A 22989-nucleotide genomic window follows, 5' to 3' on the forward strand; every position below is an offset into this window, starting at 1 on the left:
ATATCACAGCATCTTCTTCCTGTCAGTTAAATTTCGTGTCTGTAGCATGTCATCTTCATGGTGTAGCAATTTTAATGGCCAGTAGTGTAAAAAAAAAAAAAAAAAAGGCTAAGTACACATTACATAGGCACAACAAAAATTAAGCTACGTGGCGTTTTATCCAAACAAAGACTAGACTGCTGGTCACATTTATCTACACATTACTGGAAACAATCTTCACAAACAAGCACACTGTGTTCAATGCATACACTGTTCAAACATTCTGAACAATACTGAGCAATTTTCCTTTCCACTTCACATGGACACAAAAAGCATCTTCTTCTGGGTATTTTTCTTTGGTGGATGAAATCCATTTCCTGGCTTCTTTTGCCACCACATCCAGCCAATGCTTGTAGGATACTTTTTTGCAAATATGTAGTTTTGCCTCTGGACTCCATATGTCAATGAATGAGTTCTAGGGCCAAGTCTTTCAAGAAAATCTCCCTTTTATGTGATTTTCCAATGTGATCCCACACCTAATTTTGTTTTGTTATAAAATAAAATCACATAAACCAGATGGCAGTTATAAGAGTCGAGGGACATCAAAGGGAAGCAGTGGTTGGGAAGGGAGTGAGACAGGGTTGTAGCCTCTCCCCGATGTTATTCAATCTGTATATTGAGCAAGCAGTGAAGGAAACAAAAGAAAAATTCTAAGTTGGTATTAAAATCCATGGAGAAGAAATAAAAACTTTAAGGTTCGCCGATGACATTGTAATTGTGTCAGAGACAGCAAAGGACCTGGAAGAGCAGTTGAATGGAATGGACAGTGTCTTGAAAGGAGGATATAAGATGAACATCAACAAAAGCAAAACGAGAATAATGGAATGTAGTTGAATTAAGTCGGGTGATGCTGAGAGTATTAGATTAGGAAATGAGACACTTAAAGTAGTATAGGAATTTAGCTATTTGGGGAGCAAAATAACTGATGATAGTCGAAGTAGAGAGGATATAAAATGTAGACTGGCAATGGCAAGAAAAGCGTTTCTGAAGAAGAGAAATTTGTTACCATCGAGTATAGATTTAAGTGTCAGGAAGTCGTTTCTGAAAGTATTTGTATGGAGTGTAGCCATGTAGGGAAGTAAAACATGGACGATACCTAGTTTGGACAAGAAGAGAATAGAAGCTTTCGAAATGTGGTGCTACGGAAAAATGCTGAAGATTAGATTGGTAGATCACATAACTAATGAGGAGGTATTGAATAGGATTGTGGAGAAGAGGAGTTTGTGGCACAACTTGACTAGAAGAAGGGATTGGTTGGTAGGACATGTTCTGAGGCATCAAGGGATCACCAATTTAGCATTGGAGGGCAGTGTGGAGGGTAAAAATCGTAGAGGGAGACCAAGAGATGAATACCCTAAGCAGATTCAGAAGGATGTAGGTTTCAGTAGGTACTGGGAGATGAAGAAGCTTGCACAGGATAGAGTAGCATGGAGATCTGTTTCAATCCAGTCTCAGGACTGAAGACTACAACAACAACATAAAATAAAATCATTTGTGGTTTCTTCTTTTTGAGTGTCTCATTAACTATGGCATTGTGATTCACAGAACTTAGTAGCACCCCACTCTTATTCTTCTTTGGTACATAACTCACAATAATTCACCTCCAAATTCTGACTGCTGTAATTTTATCCTTCAATAAATCTTGAAACAGGGAACATTTCAGGTGGAATTTGTGTGTGTGTGTGTGTTTTTTTATGGCAAATGTATTGACTGCTGTAATTTTATCCTTCAATAAATCTTGAAACAGGGGAGCACTGGTGAAGCAATAGTTCACTGTGATATCAGATGAGCTTCCTATACACATCTTTGGCAGGGTCTTTAAAAGATCAGCTGAAAAATTATCTTGATGAGGGCGATCGGGATTTTTTTCCTGACTAACTAGATCGTCTATGGTGTATGATGTCCAAGTTGAAGAGCCAGAGTATCTTTATTTCATAATTTCCTACTTGCATGGAATGAAAGACACTATCTGCTCATCTATTGTGGAGTTCTCTCCTGGATGAAATCTTTGTTTTTGCAGAAATTTGTCATCTTAACATCTTCGACTCCTAGCTTGTTGGGCATGTCTGTTGAACCTTATGGCTCTCCTTATTTCACCAAACCAGTTTATGGAAAAAGCTGCTGCATAAATAGTGTTACCAGTTCAGTCATGAAATAATTATCTTGTAGAAACACCCCAGCTTCTGTAACTGCCAGCTAATAGGAGAATTACAAAAAATGCATTGATTTCCTCATTTGTGACATTGCGTCATGTTTGGCTTTTTATAGATGGTGAGCATTGTCCTACCAGATAAGTGAAATGAACTATTTCAACTACAATATTATTTGTGATGAAGTAATTCCAACTATCTTTTGGCATTTGTGTAATTGTTCCATAAGAGGTGTTTTGCTCCACTAAGCTCTATCGCGCCTGACAAAAAGTTTACAAGCTGGGCTGGACCTGTTACATTATTTGCACTTTTAGGTAAAGTTCTGCTTCGTATATTATTTGTATTTGCTGGTTGGTGTGTACTTGCTACATTATTCGAATCTGCAGGCTGTGCTGTATTACCAAACCAGACGATCTTTGGTAAGCCCATATCATTTACATCCCTTGATTCATCACTACTTTCTTCAGATTCATCATAGGTTTATATGAAGGATCAACTTCATCTTTGGAAGCAATACCAGATTCATATTTTAGCAATCATTCAGAAACAATTGCTGAATCATTTGGATCATATACACTTATAGTATAAGCAGGTGGTCTTTTTTGAGTAGTATTAAATGATTCCATACTGTACGAAGTGATTGCTCCTCTGTTAGAAATTAAGTCTAAATAGTGAGGTTTTCAGACAGAGAGAGAGAGAGAGAGAGAGAGAGAGAGAGAGAGAGAGAGAGAGATGAAAAACAAACAGAGAATAGCAAACATAATTAAACACTTTCCTTGCCATAGCCAGTCTACTTTTCTTATCTTCCCTACTTCGACAGTCATCAGTTATTTTGCTTCCCAAATGGCAAAACTAATTTACTACTTTAAGTGTCTCATTTCCTAGTCTAATTCCCTCAGCATCACCCGACTAAATTCAACTACATTCCATTATACTCGTTTTGCTTTTGTTGATGTTCATCTTATATCCTCCTTTCAATACACTGTCCATTCTGTTCAACTGCTCTCCCAGGTCCTTTGCTGTGTCTGACAGAATTAAAATGTCATCAGCAAACCTAAAAGTTATTATTTCTTCTCCATGGATTTTAAGCCCTACTCCACATTATCCTTTGGTTCTTTTACTGCTTGCTCAATATACAGGCTAAAACCCTGCCTCACTCCCTTCCCAACCACTACTTCCCTATAGTGCCCCTTTGCTCTTTATAACCGTCATCTGGTATCTGTACAAATTGTAAATAGCCTTTCGCTCCATGTATTTGACCACTGCCACCTTCAGAATTTGAAAGAGAGTATTCCGGTCAATATTGTCAAAAGCATTCTCTGAGTCTACAAATGCTAGAAATGTAGTTTTCCCTTCCCCTTTTCTATCTTCTAAGATAAGCCATAGGGTCAGTATTGCCTCACATGTTCCATCATTTCTACAGAATCCAACCTGATCTTCCCCGAGGTTGGCTTCTATCTATTACTGCATAACAGATGGAAAACATAGCATATGGCTATAGACAGACAGATGCTGAATAACACATGTTTGGCTGTCAAAAGAGCAATGCATGGAGTCTTCAAATACTACCATAGCAGAATACTGTCAAATGATATTTCACAAAACCCAAAGAAATTTTGGCTGTATTAAAGGCAGTTAGTGGCACCAAAGTTAGTGTCCAGTCCCTAGTGAATGAGACTGGAACTGAATTGAGGGTAGCAAAGCAAAAGCTGAAATGCTTAACTCTGTTTTCAAAGGTTCCTTTACAAAGGAAAACCCACAAAAATTGCCTCAATTTAATCCTCAAACCACTGAAAAGGTGAATGAAATAAGTATTAGTGTCAATGGTGTTGAGAAACAGCTGAAATCATTAAAACTGAACAAAGCTACAGGGCCTGATCGAATCTGTCAGATTCTATACTGAATTTGTGGCTGACATAGACCTCTTTTAACTATAATCTATTGTAGATGCCTTGAACAAAAATCTGTACCCACTTCTTGGAAAAGAGCAATGGTCACACCCAAATACCAGGAGGGTTGTAGAAATGATCCACAAAACTACAGTCTGATAAAGTACTGTGTAAAAGAAGCTGCATAAATATTCAATCTGATAAGATAAGATTTCAAATGGGTGCAGAGACTGGCAACTTCCTATAAAACTGAAAAATTAAAATAAACATAGTGTCCTATGACTCACTGTTGGAATTGGCAGACTCATACAAATACCTGTACCTGGGTGCAACACTTTGTAAGGATATGAAATGCAATGATCACATAGCCTCAGCTGTGGATAAGGCAGGTGGTAGACTTCAGTTAATAGGTAGAATACTGGGGAAGTGCCATCAGTCTACAAAGGAGGTTGCTTACAAATTACCCATGTGACCAGTTCTATATATTGCTCAAGTGTGTTGGACCCATACCATATGGGACTAATTGAGGATATTGAACATATACAGACAAGGGCAGCAAGAATGGCCATAGGTTTGTTTAATCCATGGGAGATTGTCACAGAGATACTGAAACAACTGAACTGGAAGACTCTTGAAGACAAACGTAAACTATCCCGAGTAAGTCTGCTAATGAAGTTTCAAGAAACAGCTTTAAATGATGCCTCTAGGAATATATTACAACCCCTTATGTATGGTTCACATACAGGTTCTGATGATAAGATTAGAATAAATACAGCACAAATAGAGGCATTCAAACAACCATTCTTCCTGCACTCCATTGGTGAATGGAAAGGGAAGAAACCCTAATAACTGTCACAACAAGACGTACACTCTGTCATGCACTTCATGGAGCTTGCAGAATATAGATCTACATCTATACTATCTATATGTAGATGCAGAAACAGATCTGTGGGATTGTTTCTGCCGGTCACATCTAAGCCAAAATTTGGTATAAAACAAGGCAAATTAAATTATTTACGTTTGTAGTGATTTCATGGTTTAAATTGTGAAGTAGTTTGGTCTTAACTGTGGAGGGAGGTTAACTGTGTTCGTATTTTGTCTTTTCCTATTTCATAAAAGATAGTAAATCACATGATGAACACACTTAGGAATCCTAATTTAGTATCTGTATTTGATTTAAGAGGTAAGAGTTGAATTACTAGGCATTCAATCCAATGAGCCGGTACCCCAGATCAAAATTTTGGATTAAGTTCTATGTCAGTAAGACAGAAAAAGAAATCAAATTCAACCACTTACCTGGTGCTGTGATGAATATTCAACTTAGTATTGTGGAATATACAGAAAAGATGAAATCATATCCCCAACATTAATCTTATAAATTATTCTAAAGGTTAAAGTAATTGTGGTAGGCTGTACATAATTGGGTTGGTACATTCCATAAATTGTATAATTGCTAATTGAGGAATAACCAAGCAGCATTTGTACGTTCTGTGTATTTAATTGGATAAAGCACGAGCTCTGTACTACCATTACATGTTAGTAACCAAATCCAAACTGTAATTCATTACGTAAACAATATGAAAGACATTATTGTTATTGAAGTTCAGAATGACTTTCTTATCCGTTTTTTACATATTGTAAATTTTAATTGTAACATCAAAATTGTAGAAAATTAATAATGCTTTATTTTGGAAGGTATTGTTAAAATTCTATGTAAATCGATGCAGTGAGGCTGCAAGTTAGTGGTTGAGTTGTTTTGTCAGTCAGTTTTGAAGTTACTTTTGGAAGTCAAAGAGATCAGTGAAGTCTGTCCGTGATTTGTTTACATACCAACAATTAAAGGGAACAGCCATGGGTACCAGGATGGCCCCCTCGTACGCCAACCTGTTCATGGGTCACTTAGAGGAAGCCTTCTTGGTTACCCAGGCCTGCCAACCCAAAGTTTGGTACAGTTTTATTGATGATATCTTCATGATCTGTACTCACTGCATCTACATATAGATAGTATAGATGTAGATCTATATTCTGCAAGCTCCATGAAGTGCATGACAGAGTGTACGTCTTGTTGTGACAGTTATTAGGGTTTCTTCCCTTTCCATTCACCAATGGAGTGCAGGAAGAATGGTTGTTTGAATGCCTCTATTTGTGCTGTATTTATTCTAATCTTATCATCAGAACCTGTATGTGAGCCATACATAAGGGGTTGTAATATATTCCTAGAGGCATCATTTAAAGCTGTTTCTTGAAACTTCATTAGCAGACTTACTCGGGATAGTTTACTTTTGTCTTCAAGAGTCTTCCAGTTCAATTGCTTCAGTATCTCTGTGACAATCTCCCATGGATTAAACAAACCTATGGCCATTCTTGCTGCCCTTGTCTGTATATGTTCAATATCCTCAATTAGTCCTATATGGTATGGGTCCCACATACTTGAGCAATTTTATAGAACTGGTCACATGAGTGATTTGTAAGCAACCTCCTTTGTAGACTGATGGCACTTCCCCAGTATTCTACCTATTAACTGAAGTCTACCACCTGCCTTATCCACAGCTGAGGCTATGTGATCATTGCATTTCATATCCTTACAAAGTGTTGCACCCAGGTACAGGTATTTGTATGAGTCTGCCAATTCCAACAGTGAGTCATAGGACACTATGTTTATTTTAATTTTTCAGTTTTGTAGGAAGTTGCCAGTCTCTGCACCCATTTGAAATCTTATCTTATCAGATTGAATATTTATGCAGCTTCTTTTACACAGTACTTTATCAGACTGTAGTTTTGTGGATCATTTCTACAACCCTCCTGGTATTTGGGTGTGACCATTGCTCTTTTCCAAGAAGTGGGTACAGATTTTTGTTCAAGGCATCTACAATAGATTATAGTTAAAAGAGGTCTATGTCAGCCACAAATTCAGTATAGAATCTGACAGATTCGATCAGGCCCTGTAGCTTTGTTCAGTTTTAATGATTTCAGCTGTTTCTCAACACCATTGACACTAATACTTATTTCATTCACCTTTTCAGTGGTTTGAGGATTAAATTGAGGCAATTTTTGTGGGTTTTCCTTTGTAAAGGAACCTTTGAAAACAGAGTTAAGCATTTCAGCTTTTGCTTTGCTACCCTCAATTCAGTTCCAGTCTCATTCACTAGGGACTGGACACTAACTTTGGTGCCACTAACTGCATTTAATACAGCCAAAATTTCTTTGGGTTTTGTGAAATATCATTTGACAGTATTCTGCTATGGTAGTAATTGAAGACTCCATGCATTGCTCTTTTGACAGCCAAACATGTTTTATTCAGCATCTGGCTGTCTATAGCCATATGATAGAAGCCAACCTCAGGGAAGATCAGGTTGGATTCTGTAGAAATGATGGAACATGTGAGGCAATACTGACCCTATGGCTTACCTTAGAAGATAGAAAAGGGGAAGGGAAAACTACATTTCTAGCATTTGTAGACTCAGAGAAAGCTTTTGACAATATTGACCGGAATACTCTCTTTCAAATTCCAACCCAAAGTTTGGTACAGATTTATTGATGACATCTTCATGATGTGGACTCACAGTGAAGAACAACTCCAGAATTTCCTCTCCAACCTCAACTCCTTTGGTTCCATCAGATTCACCTGGTCCTACTCCAAATACCACGCCACTTTCCTTGACATTGACCTCCATCTGTCCAATGGCCAGCTTCACACGTCCGTCCACATTAAACCCACCAACAAGCAACAGTACCTCCATTATGACAGCTGCCACCCATTCCACATCAAATGGTCCCTTCCCTACAGCCTAGGTCTTCATGGCAAACGAATCTGCTCCAGTCCGGAATCCCTGAACCGTTACACCAACAACCTGACAGCAGCTTTCGCATCCCGCAACTACCCTCCCGACCTGGTACAGAAGCAAATAACCAGAGCCACTTCCTCATCCCCTCAAACCCAGAGCCTCCCACAGAAGAACCACAAAAGTGCCCCATTTGTGACAGGATACTTTCTGGGACTGGACCAGACTCTGAATGTGGCTCTCCAGCAGGGATACGACTTCCTCAAATCCTGCCCTGAAATGAGATCCATCCTTCATGAAATCCTCCCCACTCCACTAAGAGTAACTTTCCGCCGTCCACCTAACCTTCATAACCTGTTAGTTCATCCCTATGAAATCCCCAAACCACCTTCCCTACCCTCTGGCTCCTACCCTTGTAACCGCCCCCGGTGTAAAACCTGTCCCATTCACCCTCCCACCACCACCTACTCCAGTCCTGTAACCCGGAAGGTGTACACGATAAAAGGCAGAGCCACATGTGAAAGCACCCACGTGATTTACCAACTGACCTGCCTACACTGTGATGCATTCTATGTGGGAATGACCAGCAACAAACTGTCCATTCCCATGAATGGACACAGGCAGACAGTGTTTGTTGGTAATGAGGATCACCCTGTGGCTAAACATGCCTTGGTGCACGGCCAGCACATCTTGGCACAGTGTTACACTGTCCGGGTTATCTGGATACTTCCCACTAACACCAACCTATCCGAACTCCGAAGATGGGAACTTGCTCTTCAATATATCCTCTCTTCCCGTTACCCACCAGGCCTCAATCTCCGCTAATTTCAAGTTGCCGCCACTCATAGCTCACCTGTCATTCAACAACATCTTTGCCTCTGCACTTCCGCCTCGACTGGCATCTCTGTCCAAACTCTTTGTCTTTGAATATGTCTGCTTGTGTCTGTATATGTGTGGATGGATATGTGTGTGTGTGTGTGTGCGCGAGTGTATACCCGTCCTTTTTCCCAAGGTAAGTCTTTCCGGTCCCGGGATTGGAATGACTCCTTACCCTCTCCCTTAAAACCCACATCCTTTCATTTTTCCCTCTCCTTCCATCTTTCCTGACGAAGCAACCGTTGGTTGCGAAAGCTAGAATTTTGTTTGTATGTTTGTGTTTGTTTGTGTGTCTATCGACCTGCCAGCGCTTTCGTTGGGTAAGTCACATCATCTTTGTTTTTAGATAAATAGTGTAATTGGATAGATAAAAACATTGACTCTCCATGCAGTGGCAAAAAACACACATAAAAGATGGTTGTAATTAGGCAAGATTTCGGAACCAGTGGCTCCCTCTTCAGGCAGAAGGATTGAAGAGGAAGGGGTGAAGGAAAAGGACTGGAGAGGTCTAGCAAAAGGGGCAGATTTCAGGAAATTCACCCAGAACTGCAGGTCAGGGGAGACTCACCAGACAGGATGAGAAGGAAAGACTGCTACAGGCTCCAAAAGCTTGCCTAATTATAACCTCCTTTAGTATGTGTTTTGCCATTGCTTGGTTAGTAGATTTTTTATCCATCCAATTATATTAATTCATTAACCTTGTAATACAGAATAATTTATACCTCTGTTTTGTGAATTTTTTGTAATATCATTGATAAAGAAAATGGACAAACAAGTTCAGCCCTACATAAATCCTACAGATCCAATCAATGTACATTTGGGAAACCTGAACTGTTGCTATGACAACTTCTTTGACCCGTATAAATTTAATTTCGCTAAAATTAAACAAATATCCAAAAACCAAGCTAAAACAAAAATTCTGATTGAATAAATCTGTAACGTACAAACTGAATTACCTAATACTGATGCCAAAGGACAAACTGACCTAGTAAGTCACATGGAAAATATTGTTAAGAGCACATCTGCAAATAGTGATGTTAACAATGTATCCAATCTGAATGGTATGTTTGTACCACAAGCTTGAAACAGCATGCAACTAAGCCCCAGCACCAAAGTACTATTAAGAGAAGGTGCAACACCCTTGATTGTGAATACAACCATGGAAAAAAAATCATGTAACATCAGCACTTCAGTGTATTGCACCAGATAAAAATAATGTGTACCTGGTTGTATATAATTGGTCATTCAAAGGAATTTTACCCCATGCACCCATTCATCGAGCACAGTACAGAAAATTTGTTGTGAGTGATTACATGCATGCTGACACAGTGCTCTGGTTAATAGAAACTGTGGACAATGGCAAAACATACAAGGATTTTGACTGATTGTATCTCACAAGATACTAGTTCCAAGGAGTGCAATATAGCTTTCATACAGAACTATCCTTTAAGGAAATAATAATAATACTGCACCACAAAAGAATTATTGGAATGGGGTGGAAATCAGTATATTTGATGTACATATGTGGACAAATAAGCGATTTCAATTCCAAAAGAACTGAATGATTTATTCAAGTGAAAGCACTTCACAAATTGAGCAAGTCAAAAACATATTGGTCCACTCCTGGCCCTTACGCATGCAGTTATTCAGCTTGGGACTGATTAATAGGGTTGTTGGATGTCCTGAGGTATATCTTGCCAAATTCTGTCCAATTGGCACACTATATCATCAAAATCCTGAACTGGTCGGGCTCATAATGCTCCAAATGATCTCAATTTGGGAGAGACCCAAGGACCTTGCTGACCATGGTAGGATTTGGCAAGCAAGAAGACAAGCAGTAGAAACCCTCGCCATGTGTGAATGGGCATTATCTTTCTAAAATGTATACCCAGAATGGCTTGCCATGAACGGCAACAAAATACAACAAAGAATATAAGTGATGTACTGCTGTGCTATAACGGTGCCGCAGATGACAACCAAAGGGATCTTGCTATGAAATGAAATGGCACCCCAGACCATCACTCCTGGTTGTCAGGCTGTATGGCGGGTGACATTCAGATTGTATCCCACCGCTGTCTAGCACATCTCCAGACACGTCTTCCCTCGTCATGGGGGGTCAGTTTGAAATGGATCTCTTCACTGAAGACAATTCTACTACAGTCAGTGAGATTCCATGACAAAACTGCAAACAGGCTTGTTGGCGTACAGAGGTCCATCACAGTCGGCACAAGGGGTGATGTGAACTCAACCCCCTTACTGTGAGCCATTTATTAATAGTCCTTGTAGTTACTGAAGCAAAAGCTGCATGTCACATCAATGATGATCTGGAGCTCTGAGTGTCTCTCTGATGACTGCTCAGTCTCCACAGTCTGTCATCTCTCTGGGTTGATCAATTCCTTCTTGAGACTGTGATCGGTTGTGGTCATCCACTCCTGCCAATATCATCAAATAGTGGCATCACTTGTATTCATTACTCTAACAGGCTTCTTTGAGCCTAACTACACATCCTCTCTAAAATGCCGACATCTGCTTACACTGTTCAGGTGCTTGTCTGCAAGGCAGAGTTGCCATCCAGCTGAGCACAGAGGATGAACGTCATAGATATTTTATACCCTGGTACTGACATGTCCCCGGTTTATTATTCTTGCCAGCTGCATGGTGAAATTGCACTGCAGCATCACACATTTGTCCACGGGCTCCTAAAGTTTACAGTTGCATTTTCCGTCGAAACCATTTGAATTATAATAATTTGTGAACAATTTGCATAAATCTTTCGTGGTCCATGTCTTTTCTCCCCCCCCCCCCCCCTTTATCTTAGATTGCATTTAATCCAGAACACTGCAAATAAGTGCCAGGGGGTGCCTTCAGTGCAATTTAAAAAATATATTAATAAAACTAAATACTATGGTAAGGCAATAACAAACCAGGATGCACTTTCTATTCTGAAGGGAAAGTTACCTGTCAACGTAAGGGCAAAAGCTAATAACTATACCAGACAATGATCTTTATATTTTTATGCCTGTACTAGATAATATTTACATGATACATGATGATGTGTGGGCAGGATAAAATACACTGTTCCAGTAACTACAGAATTATAATTGGTCACACAACCACTGCAACAAAGTCTCAGAGTGAGGGGAAAATCGTAGATGGCCCAAAGAACAGCACCGATCAAATGGATTTTCTCATTTGCATAGCTACAATCCACAAGGCAACATGCAACAAAAACAACTGAAACCAAGAGAACATGAGTGACAACAACCGTTCCTATCATCCTGCAAATTGTGTGGCAGTACCAGCATGAAAATAGGTACAATTCAGGAAACAACAACAACAACAGTGGATACAGATCAAGAAGACTGAAACTGGAGTGACTGTAAATAAAGTTGTCCCCAACTTGAGCCACCACAGTTCAAAAAATTGGATGCGGCCAGCAAGTGACCCACTGGCTCGGCATTTGTGAATGACAAGGGCACGCAACAGGTGATTAATGTAATTAGGTATGATGACAGAGTAGGCACATGAGACAAGTTTTGCCATGAGGACACTGATTGCACTAAAGACATGGAACCTGAAGATCAGTTTACAACTAAGACAACTGTTAACAGGTTACCAGTTTTGGTAATCTTAGACACTGATGCACAATTAAATGCTCTCTTTTCTGGACTATTGGAGAGGATTTGTCAATGACAGGAAGAACTTGCACTCCTGTGAGTGGATGTAAGATCGTGGGAGCAGTTAGCCTCAAATCTAAGCCCATATAAGTCCAGGTCCAGTTACAAACCAAATTAGGGAAATTATGTTTTCTCCTGCATTCCTCATACAAGAACCAACTGTATTGTAAGAATCAATTTTCTTAACAAGAGTAACACAATTTTCAATCTTTCTGCTGGCAAATTGTGTGTTAGTATTGGTTGTCATGATGCTACTATTGATTTCATTAGTGCAATATTGGATCATGGGGAATTTTGCCAGGGAGTTAAAATAACGTTGTAGGAGAGTTCACTGATGCTAGCCAGTTGATGGTAACAGTAACAACATGGATGTATTGGGTGCTATAAACTAGAAATTTAGTGAATTGGATTGTCACCATGCTATCCAAAGAATGGAACTACAACCAGTACCAACATTTTGTGATACAGTCTTTGAAGACTGTCCCCTCATTATCCATGGATATGAATGTAAAATAGGTAGGAACCCTCACAAGACCAACTGTCATGCTTCTACTCTGTTCCTTGGGCAAAATGATATGCAGGAATTAAAGAGAATAGAAAAATGATGGGGCATATTTGTACCCTAAAAAATTTCGTATTGCAGTCCATCGCTTGCTGTCTGCAAGCCAGGTGGTAGCTTATGTCAAGTGACTGATGCAAGGCCCATAAACAAAATATCAGTTCCAGTCAGAACCCAAGAAGAAAACTTGGAAGAAATAATTCAGAGCTTCTAGGGTGTAAAGTATCTGTCTAGTATTTACTTTAAAAACTTCATACTGGCAGATAACTCTTACCAAATAGTTGTTCTAATTGCTGCTTTCGTTTTTGTTGCTAAAAGCTACCAGTTTCCTGTATTGCCATTTAGCTTGAATGTAAGCTCTCACATATTCACATCCACTCTTTATACAGTACTAGGAACCGGGTTATTATGTAGAGTAACTTTGTTTCTTGATGACTTGCTGACAGTTACGGTACACCTATCTGATCAGAACATCTTGTATTACTGGACAAAGTTCTACAAAAATTTAAAGAGGCTGGAGTCACAGCAAATCTACAAAAATCTAAGTTTGTACATGATAACATTTCTTGAACATATTATTACTCTAGAAGGAACTGAACCTGACAGTGAAAAATTAAGTTCAGTCAATAATTTTCTGATCCCCAGATCTATAAAGCTATTGAAACCTTTCCTTGGACTTATATCATTTTATTGTGGGTTCATTCCAAATCAATTATAAAAAAGTGAAGCTTTGTTGCAAATGTTCAAAAAGTGAGCATAATAGTACTGGTCCCCGGAATGACAAGATTTTGATAAGGTCAGCAAGTAAAATTTCCATTAAGTTCTCTTTAAAACTTATCATTTTACCTGAAAAGCCTTGGTATGAAATCAGTATGGGCTTGGTGGGGAATCTTTCCCTGCATGTACTAGGCAATTGTGAATGCTAACAACACAGACCAACAAATGGCTGTAGTGGAATTTAAATCTAGCATCTACATACTACAAGCACATTTGCTGGTTACTGTTTCTTCTGTTGTAGTGACAGTAGAGTAAAATTTTTAACTGCAATGTCATAGTGTAATCAGGAAATCCATTCTGAGGGAAATCCATTCTGACGGAATTCCATTCTGAGGGCAACTGAGTTACACTGATAAGTTCAGTAGAATAGAAAATATATTATGAACTGCACAATGTGTCACATTGTAGTGAGTCATTATGTTTTCATATGCAAAGACGTTTGCAATTAACCTGAATTTACTGTATTTTTCAGCATAGAGTAAAAATTGGACTTTCAAATCAGTACACCAATAGTGAACACCACTAATAAACTGGAAAAACAGAGGGCTGACACTAAGTTTTCAGAACAAACAAAAAAGAAAGTAGTTTGAAATATGAAAATTTTAATGGACTGGCAATTAATATATTCAGAAAGAAACTTACATTCCAGAAGATAAGTGTTCCTTGCAACTGAGTAATTATGAAGTGTGTGCAGAGGAGTTAGTTCACCACAACAGCATCAGCATAATCTACAATTATCACTGTAAAGAGGTTGATCAACGTTGATGATTAAAACTTTTGTAAAAAGACTTATACTTGAGTCAGTTATTAACATAAAATATGCAAATTGCTGTACAAAACTTTGAAGGATTTTTGTGCAATTTACAGAAAGAACATTCTGGCACCACTCTAATGCATTTATATCAAAATCAGTCAGTTATTTTGGCTTAGTAAACAAATAGATCAATGAATCAAACAATGGAAAAGCCAGGATGGAATGTAACAATATTATGAAAAGGAAAGTTGCTACTCACCATATAGCGGAGATGCTGAGTTGCAGATAGGCACAACAAAAGGACTGTCACGATATAAGCTTTCGGGCAACAAGGCCACTTTCGAAAATAGATGACAGACACACGTGCATGCGCAATCTCTCTCTCTCTCTCTCTCTCTCTCTCTCTCTCTCTCACACACACACACACACACACACACACACACGCACACAAACTGAACTCAACTCACACCGTTCAGCTGCCAGAGGTTGTAGTCATGTGTGGGTGGGTGTGTCTGTCTGTCATTTATTTTTGACAAAGGCCTTGCTGTCCAAAAGCTTATAGTGTGACAGTCTTTTTGTTGTGCCTATCTGTGACTCAGCATCTCTGCTGCATGGTAAATGTATCAGTGAGATATTTTATACCTCACACTTGTTCTCTTGTGTCTGAACTACAAATACTGAACCAGTGTAATCTGTTTGGGCAAGGATGACAATACATACAATGAATGGAGCTGGAATTCACTTAATTCCCACAAAAATAAATAAATAAATAAAATAGGAAAGAAGAAGACTGATATTTTGTTTAAGGGAACTGCAATAAAAACAACCATTATACAATATTACTTCCCTGTTTATAGGGGCATTAGCACAGAGTTCACATTGTCTGTAATAATAGTAACATAATTTAAGTATATTTTTTCTGTAATAAAACTAACTTGTATAATCCACTTGCAAATCTGAAATATTTCAATGCAAGTAAATTAATATCAACAAGTATTCAAAAAGAACTATTTAGGACATATTATGTTACTGTCAACCCATCAACAATACAAAACAATGGATGGCTTAAAATATCACAACAGAGTACTTTTCATATCAGACTGACTGCAACTGATAATTAGTACAGTATAATACAGATTATTTGTCAGTCACATTTTATAAAACAGTACATTAGGTACTCTACAACAGCTAAGATCTTTGGTACACCATGAACTGCTATTCTAACTTTTTACAGTATTGAATAAAGTGAAACAACAAATAGATTTACAACTGTTTGTTTATGCTGAATAAAGAAACTGTAAGCACTATGCATTATAAGTTCTTTTTATAAAAAGCAGCAGTAAAAAAGGAGATGCGACTAGCTCAGAAGTGACTAGCATATAAGATTCATTTACATTACGCACAAAGCTCAGCTTTCAATTTCTTCTCTTTTGATCCTTGCAAAGCAAAAACACTCACAAGCAACCACTCTCTTAACTCACAACATGAAATAACTGTTATAAAAATCAAATGTTTACAAAATATTTCAAATTCACATAAGATCAGTTTAAATCTATTTATATACATATATATTAGTGAAGGCCTCTTAATTATCTATTCTGATACCTAGTCACCAATTTCTGTACTATACTTTTTTGCTTCACTATCACAGTACATTCAAAAGAATCATATGTGGTATTCTGATCTAAAATAACTACACATAATAATGAATGAACCACATCATTTCACAAATCCTTTTAGCAAGAAATTAACGTTCCAAATAATTTATGAAATTCATAACAAAACAAACTAGCAACAATGAATCATTATGAATAAACAGCTGCAATTACTAGCACTTTAACAGCACTACATAAACCATAACCATGATTAACAAAGTATTGTAATACAGTTTCTTTTGTACATTGATATAAGATAACTTTTCATCTTTTTTCACTGTATCACATAAAAGAAAATAGATCAACATTCTGGAAGTTAAACAAAGACTAACACATTACACAACTTGTGAAGAAGTGTTACTCCTACATATTATGATTCTTTGGCAAGAAAAATGCTTCGCTGCCATTATACCTTCCCTCACAAAGTAAGAACCATAATAAACAGTGTACCAGTGTAAGAGCAATATACAAATGAAGCTAAAGAGTTGTGTAGTTATCATTTCTACTACATGCTTAGAAAACAATTACACATAAACTCATTAAAACCTGACAGCAAGCTGACGTCAAGTAGGCCATTGAGTAGTAGGCTTCTACCTTTTGCTTAATGCTTCTGAGAAAATTAAAGTAATCAGATCTATCAACGAATTTTGTGTCTTTCAGATTGTAGTACAAGTTGTATGAACTCCAGTAAAATTGAATACTGTTAGATAACCACTTCACAACATGTGTCTTAATAATTTTAGTAAGACACACAATACAGAAAATATTCTAATCAAACTTCTTAACGGTTGAAAATACAAATAAAAGTAACAACAATAAAAATTATAAATAACAATTACAATAATCTCAACTAGCACCCTTTTAAAGTTGCTTTTGGATCACCATCCAATATTAAACAGTAATGCACTTTGGTTGTTGAACTAAATGTTTCCAACAGAACATTGTTTCCAAACGTGACCGATTAATGTTATTTCAGTGAAATAATTTTAATGATACAGAATGAATGCAATCAACATCAGATACAATGAAATAGTTTCTGTCTTATTCAAGAAAATAGGTGTTAGTGTAAATCAGCATGGAAAAGTAGCAGCAGGAAGAGTTGACCAGTTGATTTGGGGGAAGGGACCAAACAGTGAGGCCATCAGTCCAATTGGATTAGGGAAGGATGGGGAAGGAAGTCGGTCACACCCTTTCAAAGGGACCATCCCGGCATTTGCCTGAAGTGATCTGGGGAAATAACAGAAAGCCTAAATCAGGATGGCCAGACACGGATTTGAACCGTTGTCCTCCCAAATGTGAGTCCAGTGTGCTAACCACTGTGCCGCCCACTCAATGCAGGAAGAGTTTGGACTAATTATTTCTCATAGAGATAGCTCAACCATTCATGCATATATAGAAGTAATAGGCAAAGAAGTGAGAGAGAAATCAGTAAAAAATGAATATTAATGCATCATGTATGTCAAGATCTGTGATGAGCTTAAATTTAATTTTTAGGTGAAATAAACACTAATAGAGAATATAACATCTAGCAAATCTTTAATTGAAGCAACAAAAATTATGAAAGAGTGTAAAACACAGAGATCTGGTTACTGTACTGGTATTCTGAAAAGGTTCCAAACATATTTCACTGGGGAAAAGAAGAAGAAGAAGAAGAAGAAGAAGAAGTATTACTGGCTTCAGATTCTGTGTTTCTCTTTTGGCATGTGGTTGATGTGCTTTGCATTTTGTCTCCTTGCCCCAGCCCCTCTGTGCACAACAAAACAAGCAGCCTGGAATATTTTCATTATTTCTTTACCATTTTAATAAATCAATTATCCTAGAATCACAGACAATTAATTCATCTACAACCAAGTATTTTCTTAACAATAAAACTAATAAACTAATGGAAGAGATCTGTATGTCATATCATCACATGCAGATTTAAATTTGCTTCTCTTAAAGATCATACTACTCCAAATATGCCACAATATATGACCGCAAAGAAAATAAAAAATGCACTATTCAAACTCATATGCATGACTTAACAAGTAAATCATCAGGAACCTTACTTGCAGCCAAGAGACTAGTCAAGAGAGACAAACACAAAAAACAATTTAAAAAGAGTTCCTGTTGTAGGAGAAAAAAGATACTGAGAAAATAAGAGTCAACAGACAACAGTTATTATTGTGTTCCTTAGGCAAACTTAAGATGTACTAAGAGTGTACAAGCAAAAGAAACAAAAATAACAAACATACCATGTGATGTATATGAAAAAGAGAATAAATGAAAATACTATACCATAGATAAAATAATAAGTTGTTGGAATGAAGGAAGTGTAATATACAGAAGTAGTAGGAAGCTATACAAGAAATCTTAACACCGAGCAACACAAAAACTTTTTGGTCTCCTGAACAGACTATGGTACTGAGGATGGGAAATACTAATAATTACATGATAGTTTGGTTTAGATTAGATTATTCAGCCACTTGTGATACTTCACAAAATATTAAATCTATTTCTGACAAGAGAAATCTATCACACATGAACTTAACTCAACAAACTTGGAATCATATAACAGCACACCACTAGATGTCATTTTCACTACTGAAATCAGGACACAAATTTGTAACAATCAAAGATGAGCAAAACAAAATATGAATCTTAAGTCTGCTTTTTTTATACAGAAAACAGCAAATTCAATTTAAAAGTGAAACTGAAGTCCATCACAGCTTTCAAATATCACTTGTCTTAAAACAAGCTAAATCATTATCAGATCATTTTATCAACTGAATGAGATTCTAAGATATCTTACAAAGGATGAACTACAAAAAAAAAAGAATAAAAATTGTCAAAATAACTACTAATAATGTGACTTAGGATAGGCTGAATGTAATAAAATAATACACTACACCCCTGGATTCAGAAATTTGTTTTTAAAGGCTGTGACAGATAAAAAGTATGCTCCTAACAACTTATTGTATGAGTATTATACCCCAACTGACTAAAAATAGTGATACACATTTATTTAGGTCAAAAATCAATTTTAACCAAAGAAAGTAATAAACATTGCATGAAGTTAATGAGTTCAAGCAGAAGACTGTGCCTACTCATTATCACTGATTTCATCCAGGTTTAGGACATATGGAGGGCTTGGGCTCAAATGAAAGTGACAGAAGTGGTAACTCACATGGTCATGTGTAAGGGGGGGGGGGGGGGGGGGAAATATTTGTTATGGTTCGGGCAAAGCATGAGCCATTTACATTAGCATAGTTCTCAGCCAGCACAAAGAGTACAGAACGGAAATCTAAGAGTTGCAGGGCTCAGGAATTTTTTCATTTATTTTTATTTCCAAAATTTTATGTTATGTACATAGAACATAAACGAAAATAATTCCCAATATATTGTACTTATTAATATTTTTCACAAAATACACGAAAATTAAAGGAAAATTTGGGATTGCAAATCAAATTCCAAGGAGGGATTGTTAGACATACACAAGAACTTCACATACAAAATTAGACAGTTTTATTATTTTGCAGTTGATAATTTACTTGTGTTGGGGTGATATCATAAAAACAGGGGAAGCAGTTATTTTCTCAGCATCCTGCACATATTATAAATGCTACATAGTTGTTTTAAAGTTTCTACAGAAAAACAATTTTTTTGCTTTCATAAAAAGTTCTCTCTCATTATACAGATTCACACCAACCCATGTGTTATGCATCATTTAGCCAAATATTGGTGAGGATAGCTCGTGATTTACAGCAGAATAAATTTTTATGCAGTTTTCTCAGAAAGCAATTTATTTTTCTCTCTCTCAATGAGATAAGAGCAGGTTTGAGGGCTTCTGGCCAAATTCCTTACCTGACACAAAAGACAAACATTGCAGAGATGCACTAGTGGAATGCAGGGGAATCCTGTCTAGGAAATTTGCTTGCAATCTCAAATTTTCCTTTGACTTTTCTCCTCAAGCCTTTTATGGAAAATTTATTAATAAATAAAATATACTGAGCATTATTTGGTTTATTTGTTGTGTATATAATGAAAATGTTGGAAATAACAAAGTTTCTGCACTGGAACTCATCCCCACGACCCTCCGATTAACATTCTGTGCTCTTTCCACTGTGCCGATCATTGCCTGGAAATTAGGCTAACATAAATGGCTCATGCCTTTCCTCACCCACATCACAAATGGTATTTTTTCCAAAACTTGGCCAGCTGGAACTCACATTTCTGCCACTTTCATTTGTGGCCATGCCCTGCGTATACCACACAACTGGACGAAATCAGTGATAATGAGTAAGTATGTTCCCCTTGTCAGAGCCAACAACAGAGAAAATTAAGGCAAGGTGGATGTATAGAACACAGTTGTTGATAGGCAAACAGCTAAGGGAATGAAATTTCTTTGTAATATGGTTTTTTGTATGATATCTCCATTCATTTTGTGTATCTACAAACAAGAGTGTACCCCGGATCTGAGTTGATGGAGGGAGGTGGATGGAGAGGGGCTGTTAATTCATGTTATTTTCATAATGAACTATGAAACAGATTTCAGATTTAATGACAAGTGACAAAGGGTATATCTGCTACTGGTCAGTATCCACTACCTGTTTTAGTTTTCTTCAAAGTGGTAGGGAATTGATGCATCTGTCTATCTGAGATGGCAGAATGAGAGTTAGGTTTGTGAAGACTTTTTTTTGGGGGGGGGGGGGGGGGGGGGAGGGAGGTGTCAGCTGCCCTCCCCCCATTGGATAAATTCTTGTCTACAAAAATAGTTAAGAAACTGTTGATCTACAAGTATTTTAGTAAATGCAAAGAAGTATCACCGGCTCTCCCATCCCCTTTCCTCCTTCTGGTCTTCAATTTGCAACCTAATGATATGTCTGACCTTGAGTGGACTACTAATAATTGTTTTAGTATGTGATTAGCAATGATGAACTCTTTTCAGTGATTGCAAAACTTTGCAGTCCTGTCACTTCATTTAACAATGTCTTTAACTTACAACTTGAGAAACATATATTACTTTCACAGACAATCATAATCTTTTTCAGTTACTTCATTATCAAAGTACTCAGAAGTTTTTACAAACTACAAATAATGTTTGAAGGAAGTACAAGCCTGTCATTAGCTCCAGTGCTCAAAGCTATAAAGTTCTACCATTCTCATTAAATGTTAACATTTTTCAGCAAGCATATCAAACAAAAATATTATGAAGTAACCACTGTGGACAATAAACTGCAACATGTCAGTATATGTAGTACGGAAGAACTGCCTAATAACTCTACCAGTGGTAAAGTTTCTTGCCTGTACTAGCCTGTATCAAAGGAGGACAAATTGTGCTGCAACAATCAAGTCTGCAAGTGGCATATTTCATGTATCTTTCATGTCTCTCGTTGCTGTTCCAAATTCTTTCCTCAAAACAAAAATTTAATTTAAACAAGAAAGATGTGTGTCATATAAACAAAGATAAATTTTAAGTCCGAGTTCTAAGCAGGTGATCTAATTCTGTTAATTCAATAAACCCAGTACTCTTCAAAGCAAGCTAAACCAATTAAATATTCATAAAGAGATAATTTATAACAGAAATGGTGGAAATTACTTAATATGAGCGCCTGATAAATGTATATGAGACATAGTGAAACGGCAGCACTTCACTGTAGCTTCACAACTGCCTTCTCTCTCTCTCTCTCGGAAACATACACACACACACACACACACACACACACACACACACACACACACAAAAAACGGCACATACTTACAAATTCACTTTATACTATACAGAAGTGAAAATCACATAATTTAAGTAAGATGCAAGCATTGTAGACATAAGCCAAGACAAAACTAAGGCTTTTCCATTTACAGGTGAATTCTCGCTCCAGAATCAGTCTGGAAAAAAAAGAAGGGTGTCAATTAGCCTGCTTCAAATTATCAACTCAGACAATATACCTAAAATAAAGGTTTGATTACAGGTTAAATTAAAATGTGCATTTATTTAAAGTTTGGACACCAAAAATCAGAAGATATATATTTAAAACTACTGCCGTGTATAGTACTCTTCATAAACATTTGACACCATTCACCAGGATAGTATAATTATCAGAGACAACAAGCTGTGTTAAATCTCATATAAAAAAAAATCATTTCTGAACATTATACAGGTAGTCTTCTGCTAATGCCCCTGCTAATGCCTTACGTAATTTGATATGCAGAATAACAATAGACCCTGCTTAACAGCAAGTGGATTTTCCAGTGACCCACTTAAATTACTTGGCATTCTCACATTGATTCCCTTGTTATCATGTAGATATACATTGAATATATAAGGGATGACTGTCCAATAAGGATACCACTGCCAAAATTTACAGAAAGCACATATGTAGTTTACAACTGATGGAAGGGTCTTTTGTCGTACAAAATACATTTTTGTAGCACTCAGAATTCAAAATAACACAATTTCCATGATACATGCAGGAGTTTTGAAACAATCAGTGAAAGATAATGGGTGAACAACACATTTAAATTTGACAAAAAATGTCAAGATCTACATTTAAAAACTGTGGATTTACCCAACATGTGATTTCAACTGCATATAAAGTAAATACCAGGCACCACTTCTTATATAAAAATAAATGTGAGATATAACGATTTTAAACATAACTGATTTTGTGACACCTTCTGTACATTAGTGTGCCAAGGATGGACACTGTACTATTATTTTACATGTTTTATTTATTGTTTGGCATAAATATGGTACATGGTAATATATGGTACACAGTACATTAAACTTTTACATTACTCCAGCTGAGGAGCTGAGAAAAGTATCATCTCAAGTTTTGTGTGTATAAGCTA

At 37.1% G+C, this 22989-nt stretch overlaps 1 protein-coding gene across 2 annotated transcripts in view; it reads right to left on the reverse strand.

Moving 5' to 3' along the window:
- The window catches only part of LOC126249062 (CUE domain-containing protein 1), a 254013-nt gene that overhangs the window by 29050 nt on the left and 201974 nt on the right, over window positions 1–22989 (reverse strand). Inside the window, exon 8 of one of the 2 annotated variants that reach the window (XR_007545599.1) lies at window positions 21900–22026. The exons of the other annotated variant lie outside the window; for it this stretch is intronic. The gene's annotated coding sequence lies outside the window, so the exon portion shown is untranslated. The remainder of the gene's footprint in view (window positions 1–21899; window positions 22027–22989) is intronic. 2 annotated transcript variants of the gene reach the window in all.

This window comes from Schistocerca nitens, chromosome 1, assembly GCF_023898315.1.
Source record: "Schistocerca nitens isolate TAMUIC-IGC-003100 chromosome 1, iqSchNite1.1, whole genome shotgun sequence".
Classification (NCBI taxonomy): Eukaryota; Metazoa; Arthropoda; class Insecta; order Orthoptera; family Acrididae; genus Schistocerca; species Schistocerca nitens.